The following is a 12,155-nucleotide window of genomic DNA, read 5'->3' on the forward strand; positions in this document are numbered from 1 at the left end:
CTGCCCCCAGATCAGTGCCACAGGAGCCTGGGTTCCGGGTCTTCAAAACCAGAGGAAAATAAATAAGAAGAGAACTGCTTTTCCTTTTCCTTTTGTCTTTGGGGACAGTGGAGGTTGTAAAACCCTAACAGGAATTCCCTGTAGCACAGTTTTGAGCTCTACTTCCCCTCTATTTTCTATAATGAATGTTTTTTGTCTTTGGTGCTATAGTTCATTTTCCCATATCTTCACTTAGCACATTTGGGCAAATAATGGTAAACTCTCTACATGAAAAGGGAGTCATCAGTAACCAGCTGTCCTTTCCTCCTCTTCTTCCATTTTCCCCTGCCTGCATCATTTTGCTTGAGGTTATGTTGTACTCTGAGTATCCAGGTCATTTCACTGCTCTCAGAGCACGTCCATACCAAGTGATAGAGGCATTTTAGGTAAGGCGTGATCACAGTATCCTGCATTTGATACTTAAGATTAACCTTGGAAGAGCATTGATCCATTTGAGTACCTAGTCTCAGTGGTCATTGTTTTTCAATCCAATGAGCATTGTAATATGCACAATCTCAGATTTTTAAATGTATATTTTAGTTTAACATTGACTTCCAGAAGTTTCTTAGAAAACAACTATTTTTTTTTCCTTTGTGCACCTGTTTTATTATTTGGCTGCTGAGAAAGGTAAGCTTGGGCTTAAAAATGTGCTCCTCCCCATTTTTTTGCCTTTCCCATTGTACTCTGAATTTACCTTCCTTTTTCCTCCTCCCTCTCTCCCTTCCTCACTTTCTCTCTCCTTCCTTTTTCTCTGCCAGGCCATTTTCAAAGATACCTCAAATTTTGGTATCTGATAGTATCTGTCACTTCTATTATCTGAGGAGTGACCTTTTATTTTTTTAAGATGACCACAGGCCTATTTTTAGAAATGTTTTTAGTACAATTTTGAACTACAACTTTTTAATCACATCTTCCAGGGTTAGGAAGGTGATAAATATCTGTAAGCAAATCTGCTATTCTATGTCACCATCCTTTGTCTCCTGCAGTTCCTATGAGTTCTTTCCCCCTCCCTCTAGTTTTGGGTGTGCTATTTGGCATTTTTAGTGTGTGGTTTGTAAAGCTGCACTATTCTGACTTATGAAAGCCTTCTTCTTGTCTGTTACTTTTTGCTCTGTCATTGCACATCCTCCCCAGCTAATCTCCTGACAGTTGACTGGCATACCCTTCCCTTTGCGGAAAGTCTAATACCTCTGCCTCCTCACAGAAAGACAAGTAGCCACTGGTGTCCTGGTCTGGGGTTGGATCTGGTGCCCTGAACCTCATATTGCACAATCACATCCCAAGGTGAGAGTAACAGGCCAACTGGTTAAGAAAGAAAGCCGCTTGTCTTTCTTTGGAAATCTGAAAAGATTCTGCTTGCAAACACATTTTAGATATGAAAGGGAAAATGTGTGAGGAACTTTGTTCTGTTTTCTGCTATAAAATGTGAATAGTTCAAAGAGTGAAACCTTTTTTGATGGTTGCTATCTCTCAGAAATAAGCTGGACCTCCAAAAGTTTAGAGATGCCTTCAGTCTCAAAAATTGATGATCAGAAAAGAATGCTATGTTTGTTTGTTTACTATATACTGATTTTAATTAAACTTCTAATTTCACTTATAAGCAACAACAACAAAAAATATACCAAGGCTATATAGGAGACAAAGAAGTTCCCAGCAACTCCATCTCTGGGAGTTTATTCAAAGAAATACCAAACAATAAACTAAATATGTATGCTAATTGCATGATTATTTACAATATTTACAATGCCTATAATATGGAAGCAACCTCATTATTCATAAATAGATGAATTGATAAAGAAGAAGTGGTGCATATATACAATGGAATATGACTCAGTCGTAAAAAAAAATATAATCTTGTCATCTGCAACAACATGGATGGACATGGAGGATATTGTGATGAATGAAATAAATCACATAGAGGAATACAGATGCCATATAATTTCACTTATATGTGGAACCTAAATAAAAATAAATGGCCATATCAATAGAGGGGTGGTGGTGAGGGCGGCAGGTGGGATGGGAACCGGTTGGAGGGGAGCTATGGGGGGAAAAAGAGGAACAACTGTAATAATCTGAATAAAAATTTAATTTAAAAAAAGTTAAAAAAAGAAATCGATGGCTTTTTTATTTACCATTAATGAATTCTCAGAAAGAGAAAGTAAAAAGCAATCCCATTTACCATAACAACAACAAAAAAATTAAGGTATTTAGGAATAAATTTAATCAAGGAGGTAAAGGACTTGTACTGTGAAAAGTAAAAGATATAGAGGAAGATATAACAAGTGGAAGAAAATATCATATTCATGGATTGGTAGAATTAACATCATTAAAATTTCCATAATACTTAAAGCAATACACAGATTCAAGGCAATCCCTATTAAAACACCAATGGAACATTTCACAGATGTAGACTAGATATTTCAAAATTTTATATGGAACCAAATAAGACCCCGAATAGTCAAAGCAATCTTGAAAAGAAGAAAGTTGGAGGGATCACAATACCAGAAAGGGATCACAAGTTATACTACAAAGGCACCGTGATCAAACAGCCTGGAACTGGCAAAAGAATAGGCATATAGATCAATGGAACAGAACAGAGACCCCAGAAATCAACCCAAGCCATTATGCTCAAATAATAATTGACAAAGGAAGCAAGAGCTTATTTACAATGGAGTCAAGAGAGTCTCTTCAAAAAATGGTGTTGGGAAAATTGGACAGATAGATGCAAAAAAAAATGAAACTAGACCACCAACTTATACCATACACAAAAATAAAGTCAAAATGGATGAAATACTTAAATGTAAGTTGTGAAACCAAACAAATCCTAGACAAACCCATAGGCAGCAAAATCTCAGATATCTCTTGTAGCAATAGATGTACAGATATGTCTCCTAGAGCAAAGGAAAATAACAAGAAAATAAACAAATGGGACTACATCAAAGTAAAAAGTTTCTGTACAGCTAAAGAAACCATCAAAATGAAAAAGGAGCCCACTGAATACGAGAAAATATTTGGCAATGATATATCTGATAAAGAGTTAATATACAATATATGTAAAGGACTTAACAACTTAACAAAAGGAAGACAAGTAATTTAATTTAAAAAATGGGCAAAGGACCTAAATAGACACTTCTCCAAAGTGAACATACAGATGGCCAAGATACATATGAAAAAATGCTCAAAGTCACTGATCATCTCTGGTATGCAAATTAAAACAACAATGAGGTATTGCCTCATACCTGTGAGATTGCTACCGCCAACAAATCAACAAATGACAAGTGCTGGTGAGGATGTAGAGAAAAGGGAATCATAGTACACTGCTGATGGGAATGCAGACTGGTGCAGCCATTATAGAAAATGGTATGGAGTTTCCTCAAAAAATTACATATGGACCTGCCATTTGACCCAGGATCTGACTTCCAGTAATATTTCCTAAGAAACTTGCAACACTAATCAGAAAGAATGTATGCACCTCTATGTTCATAGCAGCACAATCTACAATAGCTAAGATCTGAAAACAGCCTAAGTGCCCATTAGTATATGAGTTGATTTAAAAAAAAACAAAAAAAAAACTGTGGTACATTTACGCCTGGGAATACTATGCATCAGTAAAAAAATAAGGATCTCTTACCCTTTGAGACAGCATGGAGGGACCTGGAGAGTATTATGCTAAGTGAAATAAACCAGTCAGAAAAAGACAAGTATCACATGATCTCAGTCATATGTTGAATTGAATGAACACAATAAATCAATGAACAAAATAGATCCAGAGACATAGCAGCAAAGGACAGGCCGCTGAATCTCAGAGGGAAGGTGGGGGAGGGTAGGTGGCTGAGAAGTGATCAAGCAAAGAACTGTATGCATATATATGTGTAACCTATGGACACAGACAATAGGGCAGTGAAGGCCTGTGGGGGTTAGAGGTGGTGGTGGTGGGGCTAGAAGGGGTCAATGGTGGAAAAACGAGACGCACATAATACTTTCAACAATAAATATTTAATTAAAAGAAAAGAACTTATAAAATTCAACACTAACAAATAATCCAATTAAAAATGGGCAAAGCACCTGAATAGACATTTCTCCAAAGAGCACACACTTTCAACAATAAAGATATAATTTAAAGAAAATAAATAAATCAAATAAAATAAGTGGACAAACAAAAGAGAAACAGACTCATAGGTACAGAGAACATTGTGACAGTTTCCAGATGGGAAGGGGTTATAGATGAAAAGGTGAAGGGTTTAAGAAGTATAAACTTGGTAGTTACAGAATTATCATGGGGATATAAAATACAGCATAGGAAATATAGTCAATGATACTTTAATAAATATGTATGGTGTCAGATTGGTACTAGATTTATCAGGGTGATCAGTTAGTAAGGTACATAATGTCTAATCACTGAGTTGTACACCTGACAATTAATATATTATTTCATGTCAACTGTAACTAAAAATTTAAAAATATATTTAAACAAATATCTAGATGTTGAAAATATGAAATTTGAATCACCATAAGTTGATAATAGTTGTAGCCTGGTCAGGAGAATACAGAGATGTAGTCTGACACTCTTGTAATAATACTAGGGGCCCAGTGCACGAAGTTGTGCACCCTGAAAAGAACTGTGGGCCACGAAGCTGCGGTGGGCACAGGGGCAGGTCTCTGCCCATCCTCTGTGCCACGGCCCAGCCCTCTCCTGCTGCAGCCCCCAGTCTCCTGACTGCATGCTGGATGCAAATGCAAGTGGGGCTGGCATTGGCAGTGGGTGCAAGCAGCGGCTGCGGCCCCAATTGCCCCTCAGAAGCAGGGGGAAGTGGAGGAGCCCTGAGGGGCAATCTGGGCCGGCAAGGGGTGCCATCAGTGGGTATGAGCACCAGGCAGGACCTTGGCATGTGGGAGCAAAGAATTTTCAGTAACCACCAGAGGTTCACCCTGATGACAGCGACTGACGCCCTGTCTTGATCATATTGCCCCTACTCATGTGCTCCACCATCCCACCGAGGCCAATGTCCACCGTGTTCCATGCTCTGCTGCATGCTGCTGACGCCTGCCATGTTCCACATGTGCCCCCGGGTTGGTCAGCGCATGTCATAGCGAACAGTTGTTCGGTTGTTTCCCCATTCGGTCTATTTGCATATTAGCCTTTTATTATATAGAACCTTAAGTCTCTGACTTGTGGACCTGATAAAAAGATAGTGAGAATGACAGCAAAAGTCTGAAGAAGAGCCTAACAGGAGGAGCAAGCAGTACGAATATGAGGAAGGAAAGGGGAAAAGGAAAAAGGGATGGTGCAGAGAATAAATTATCTGCTTCCTGACTGCAACCCTTATTGCTAGCATTTTGGGGGTGGGTGTTTATGGAGAAGGGAGGAAAGAAAAAAAAGACAACAGGAATTCAGAAATGCTTGTGAGACTGGAGAGTAGGAATTTCAAGAAGAATAAAGCATATTCACTAAAGTTGCAAGTGGCGAAACCTCACGCTGTACAAAGCATCAATAAGCCTAGGCCAGAACTTTTTGTTTTTCCAGCAGCAGCTATACCAGATGACAGATAGAGATTATATATTCAAACACATGTACCTGGTGTTGCACAACAGACCAATTTATATAAATGAAAGAGGGTTGAGCAGTAGCAGTATGTAAAGAAAATGAATAAATGAAAGTAGACTTTGCCTCTATCCAAAGCTTCATTATGATTCCTGGTAGACTTCACCAGGTTCGGACCTGATATTCAGAGACCGCTAGGAAAAGTGGCTGGCAGGGTGTTTCTCAGCATCTAGAAGCATTCAGGAATCTGGAGAAGGGCTGTGAGTAAATTAATGAAGAAACTAGACATGAAATATAAATTTGGAAGGCATTTTGGGGAGCCAGAGGAGACCTAGCTTCAGTAACCAAGTTCTCTCTATCTCAAGACCCAGGGCTTTTTATTCCCACATTTTGCCCTATAGCAAAGCAGATATACATATCAAAGGTAAGACCTGGTAAGCAGTAAAGTATTATCAGGTTGGGGGAACTGCCTTTGGCTGTTCAGCTGTTTGGCCAGCAGCAGGTAATAACTTGTAGATTTTCAGGTTTGGGGAAATGCTTTCAGCTATTTCAGCAGCAGGTAATATGATTCAGCCCTGCTGAATATAGAAGCCCATCAACCTTTTGAGGACTTCTTGCATTTTATTATGCCCTGTTGGAATTAACTTCCAGCAAGCGACTGAACAGGTATGTGGATATGGGATATGTGGGATCTATAAAATGATGACACAAAATGGAATGCTATATGGGTGTGACTGTGGTTGTTTAAAAACAAGGCTGCCAATTCTGTGACATTCATCCCACAGAGATGTGGGTCTATGCCCTTATCCCTGCACAAACAAAGACCCTCTTCTCCTAATAGAACACAGCCACATGCCTCCTGAGGTGAGGAAAGCTGTGCAGCTCCCCATCATGCTCTCTAGAAAAATTTACCTTTGGAAGACTGAGCCCTCTCATGAGACTGACCATTTTAAGGCCCTCGTGAGACAGAGGCCAAAGGGACCAGACATGCCAGTTGTGAAAAATCTTGTATCCTACAGAGCAGCACTCCTGCCAGCTGAATATAAGTGTGTAGCTTTAATTGATGACCCAAAAAGCATAATTCCCCAATAGTTGCCTGACCAAATTCTTGATCCTCAAAATAATACAATTTAATAAAGTTGCTACTGTCTTAAGGTACTAAGTTTTACAATAGATAATAGGATAAGGTGAGCCCACCAGGTCTGGTCAGTGGGAATTATGGGTCAACTCTGTCTACAGTTTATCTTAATTAAGTTTTCGTCAAATCAATAAACAAGCAACACAAAGATGCAAATGATTGGGTAGATGCAGCCACCCAACACCCCTTAATTCTTCAGCAAAGTACACACACTAAGTTCAGTGACTTGCATGGTAGAGGAGCAAAGAAATCACTGTCTCCCTGTTACTTTTCTCTCATGTAAGTTTTAAATATAATATTTAAGCTATGCAAAATTAGGTACATGTGTATGCATGACTTATAAAGTACTATGCAGTAAACAAGAGGAATACACCAACAACCCAAGAAATTGAACATGACCAATAATTTTCATCTATCCATATGTTTCCTATGTAATCCATACCTCAATCTCCCTGCCGCTTATACTATTAGGGAAAGTGGATAGCCATCTTGATATCTACCTACTGCTATATAAACCAGTAATTGCTGCACTGCATTAAGAATTATAGCGTTTTTAATCACTAAAGAAGAACAATAAAAACATAATTATTTTTTATTTATTGTCTCTGTGTGTTATTTTACAAATATTCAAAAGCAGTTTATTTATTTGACTGTTGCTAAATTTTTAAGCACATGTGCAATTAAAATAGGTGATTAAGTTGGAATTGGATTATTCTGATTATATTGTACATCTTTACCAGCTAGAATAACTAGCAAATTTTAGGATTCACAGTGGCAGTCATTTTGAAGTTATTTGGCTGCATGTGATATTACACATCTGTCAGTTAAATCACATATACAAATGCAGTATCTAGCATTTGGGAACATTATGTGGGATTCATGACACTCCCTAGAGGATTATGGATCTGGATAACTGTGAATGAATTACAAGGAGAAAAATATATGGCTTTCATTATGACAGATATAATCTAGTTGTAATATTGTTCATATCATGTGCAGAGTAACTAAATGGAGCTGCCTCATACCTGCAATCATAAACTTAGACAATAAAATAGTGCTTGTGGCAATAAATAGAGCTTTAGTAAGTTTAGTTAGTGTTTCTTATATCTGATATATAGTCACAAAGGCCTTAATAATACTGCTTGTTCTGTTTATGAAAATAATTCACAGAGATGAAACATTATAGTACAAAAAATTATTACTTTGATTTTTAAAATAAGTCAAACATTGTTGAGCATAGAGTCTGGATTTTATAGGCCACCCTCGTTATACCTATGTGACACTATAGCCTAATTCAGACATATACGAGATGTCATAATCAGTACTGATTAACAATACTTGAGGTAGATAACACATTATTAATAAACCTAAAGACAACTTTAATATAAATACATTTTTAAATTTTCAATAAATATAAAAACATTGCTAATCCACTAACAAAATTATTTTATGCGTAAACATTAATTATTGAGAATTAAATCAATAAATAGGAGGAAAACTATACGCTTCTAACATGTTATTGTAAAACATAGCTAAAATTTAGCCTTGTGTTTTCATATTGAACTACACCCTAATTATTTATGTAGAATGTTATTCTTTAAAATACAGATTATTTAATAACTAAAGTCAATTTACCAAACACTTTGTAATCAGTTTCCTAGAAACAAGGTATATCTTTGAGAAACTTAAGTTCACTAGAGACTACAATTTATAATGCAAATGGTGCTGCATGATTATAACAGAGTCATAAAGCAGGATAGATTGGTTCAAATGTGAGGTTCAATTTATATTCACTATGATTATGGGAGAATCCTTTCAGAAGTAGAGTGTTCTGAGAATTCATATTTTAAAAATAAGTAGTATATCAGTAAGCATAAATGGGGTAGGAGTACACTTCAAACCTCAGAAGTAGCACAGCCAATAAGAAGAGAGTATTTAAACATGGAGTGTGATGCTCTTCTACTTTGGCTGGGCTCTTTAAAGTGCATGGAGGAATCTGTAAGGGAGATAAGAGCCAAAAGATAAGATGAAGGACCATAAATATTATGCCATTGAATTGTATTGTACAGGCTCTGGAATTACCTCATTTATTATAATTTTATTTGTGTTTTTTTTGTTTTTTTAGTAAAGTGTTAGCACTTCACATGATGATCTAAGCTAGTAACTGTCATCAGTATGTAGTATAAAGAATAAACAATATCCAAGATGGTGGCCAAAAGCACAACAGTGAGCCAGATAGTGTGAGTGAGTGAGAGAGCAAAAGGAGAGTGTGGACGTGTGGGGCGTGCGTGTGTGTGTGTGTGTGTGGCGGGGGCAGTTATATTCGACAGGACTGTTGGGGGCTGGCGAACCAGGCTCCCCTCACTGGGCAGACTCTACTACCGCCGCAATCGACAATATCCAAGATGGTGGCCAAAAGGACAACAGTGAGCAAGATAGTGTGAGTGAGTGAGAGAGCAAAAGGAGAGTGTGGACGTGTGGGGCGTGCGTGTGTGTGTGTGTGTGTGGCGGGGGCAGTTATATTCGACAGGACTGTTGGGGGCTGGCGAACCAGGCTCCCCTCACTGGGCAGACTCTACTACCGCCGCAATCTCTCCTGGAGCGGCCGGCTCTGCTGCAGAAAACACACCATCTTGAAGGGGAGAGCAACTGTGATCAGAAGTCCAGCCTCACCTCCACCTGGGGAGACCTCAGATACCACCCAGGGCCCTACAACCACATCACGTAGGGACTAGGTGCTTCAGATGTGAACCTACAGACACTGAGATTCCAACCTCCCTGGCTGCAGGTGCCTAAAACTTTCGTCCAAGGGGAGACAAGGTGGCAGCAAAATAGGCAGACAGGTCCTGTGCCTTCTCACAGAACAGATAGAAGGAATAACTGAATTGAATAACATCCGCCCAGAATTGGTGAATTAAACACAGCTGGTGAGGCCATCCATGGATGGAAAGGCCAGAGATCACCTGGAGAGAGGTGAGATCTGGGATCGAGGCTGGAGGGAGAAACTTGTGCAGCCGGAACTAGTCTCAGAGGGAGACTGCACTGCACCAAAATCGCATCCCTTGGGTCAGTGTAGCTCTTAAATGTGGAATGGGGTCCAGAGGGCTGCTGGCAGGGGGGCTCTAGATCTAAGCGCATAGCCTTGGGAGGCAGCCTGAAATTCTATACCGGCTGCACAATGCCAGGGGAGAAAGACACGAGGCGGTGCGGTTGCTTTGTCTTTATAACTTCCTTGCTTGTCCACTTGCTAAACCCAGCATTTAGGTTCTTCAATTTAAAACACTCACCGAGACTGCAGGGGAAGGTGATTTTTGTGGAAACTGGGGAGCAGAATAGGGAGAGATGAGCAGAAAGCCAGCTCTGGGACAGTCCATCCCTCCAACCCTGAACAGACATTTTTCTCCTGAAGACCAGGCTCCTCCTAGCAGCACAGCTGCACCCAGTCTTGAGCATGACAGGGAAAAGAAGATTCTAAATACCCCCAGGAGTCATGCAGGACTGGGTAGAGGGGCCATTTGGTCCTGGGAAAGTAATACAGAAACACCACAACCTAGGAGCTGTGTCATAAATAGACACTTGTGTAAATACAACTGAAAGCAGGCAGATAAACAAAATGGGAAGATTGATCCCTCTGCTTGAAATCAAGGTTGTGGTACATGACACAGAGGAGCAGTAGATCTCTGGGAACTTCAGCACAGTGCTGACTACCTACCAGTAAACTGAAACATGAAAGGCCGCACAGTAGAGAGGGGTCTTAAACCAGGCCCCATGGGACATTGAAGCTGCCCTGAAGCGAATGAACTTTACTACTTCAATTTTTTATTTTTTGTCTTTTACTTAAGAAACTATTTTTTTCTCACTTTATTTTATTTTATTATTTTTTATTTATTATTATTTTTTTACCATTTTCTAAAACATTTTTGATTAGTCTTCTACATTCTATTTATATTTTTATCATTATTTTACTCTACCTCATGTTTTCCTTTATGCCAACACTTCCTTCCACACTGTTTCCTTTTTCATCATGTATCTCTTCTCCTGTTGCTGCTTTAGTTTTTCTCTATCCCGTCTTTTTACTCCCTGTTAACAATTGATCTTCGTTATCTGCTTTATTGATGCATTACTATTAAAGTAGTCTCTGTTGGCTTATTCATATGTCTAATTTCGTCTCCCCTGCTCCAATTACATACACACTTCTCTTTTCTATTTCTTCACTAGCCATTTTTTTTCTTTTGTTCTTATTGTTGTTGTTTCTTTTCTTGTTTATTAGCTTGTTTTTTATTTTATGTGTTTGTTTTTCCTCTTCTTGCTTGTTCTTTTCTTCTATTAATAGCTTACTTAGTTTAAATCACCAAATCAGGCCTATCTGCTCTCTAGTCTCCTTTTCCAAAAATAGATGAATACATAAATAGATTAAAGAAAGGGAAAATTATATATATATTATATATACTAAGAAGGGAGGCCATGTCTCACCCCACCTCTTGTTTCTGGATTCCCGCTCCCCTTTGAGAGTGTGTGTGTGTGTGTGTGTGTGTGTGTGTGTGTGTTTTAATTTTCTTCTTATACACTCATTCTCTTTCTACCTCCTCTATGCTGAATTGTGGCCATTTTCCCACTTGTTCAATTTTTTTTTACCTTACCTTCTGGAAATAAGCTCTGCCTCTTCAGATTCAGCTTTCCTCCTTTTTTTCTGGGTGTTTGTTGTTTGCAGTTCATGGACTAGTTGTTTGTTTGTTTTTTGTTGTTTTGTTTTTTTTAATTTTCTACCCATATACATATATTTTTCACCTATTTTTTTTCTTCTTTTTCATTTCTGCACTACCTTTTTTTCCTTTCCTCAATATCATTTTAGCACTATCTCTCCTCTAATTCTCTTTTCTCTGGTGGGTACCGTTATTTGGGGTTATTGGTATTTTGAGTACATTCGTGTTTTGTGCCCTTTGTGTTGTGTCTTGTTGAGTTGCATTTTGTGCCTTTAAGTCAATGCAGCAGAGAGAGAACCATATAACCAGACTCCCTGAGAGGAGTGAAAATGGGGCAACAAAGAAACAGTCCCCATAAGAAAGAAAAGGCGGAATCACCAGAAAAGGAAGTAAACAAAATGGAGCAAGAAATTTGTCAGAGGAGCAGTACATCAGAAAGATCATACACCATGACCAAGTAGGATTTATCCCAGGGATGCAAGGATGGTACAATATCCGCAAATCAATAAACGTGATACATCACATAAACAAATTGAAAGAAAAAAAACCACATGGTCATATCAATTGATGCATAAAAAACATTTGACAAAATTCAACACCCATTTTTTTTTTATATATATATATAGGTGGGAGTTGAAGGATCATACCTCAACATAATAAAAACCATATATGACAGGCCCACAGCCAGCATCATACTCAATGGACAAAAACTAACACCATTTCCCCTACGAAC

At 38.6% G+C, this 12,155-nt stretch overlaps 1 protein-coding gene and 1 long non-coding RNA gene across 3 annotated transcripts in view; both read right to left on the reverse strand.

Moving 5' to 3' along the window:
- Nucleotides 1-12,155, reverse strand: part of CADM2 (cell adhesion molecule 2) — a 1,222,723-nt gene that overhangs the window by 395,101 nt on the left and 815,467 nt on the right. The window lies entirely within an intron of this gene.
- Nucleotides 11,174-12,155, reverse strand: part of LOC107183859 — a 4,731-nt gene continuing 3,749 nt past the window's right edge. The window contains exon 3 of the long non-coding RNA XR_001514663.1: nt 11,174-11,278. This is a non-coding gene — a long non-coding RNA (uncharacterized LOC107183859). The remainder of the gene's footprint in view (nt 11,279-12,155) is intronic.

Source organism: Myotis davidii, unplaced genomic scaffold, assembly GCF_000327345.1.
Source record: "Myotis davidii unplaced genomic scaffold, ASM32734v1 scaffold42, whole genome shotgun sequence".
NCBI classification, from domain to species: Eukaryota; Metazoa; Chordata; class Mammalia; order Chiroptera; family Vespertilionidae; genus Myotis; species Myotis davidii.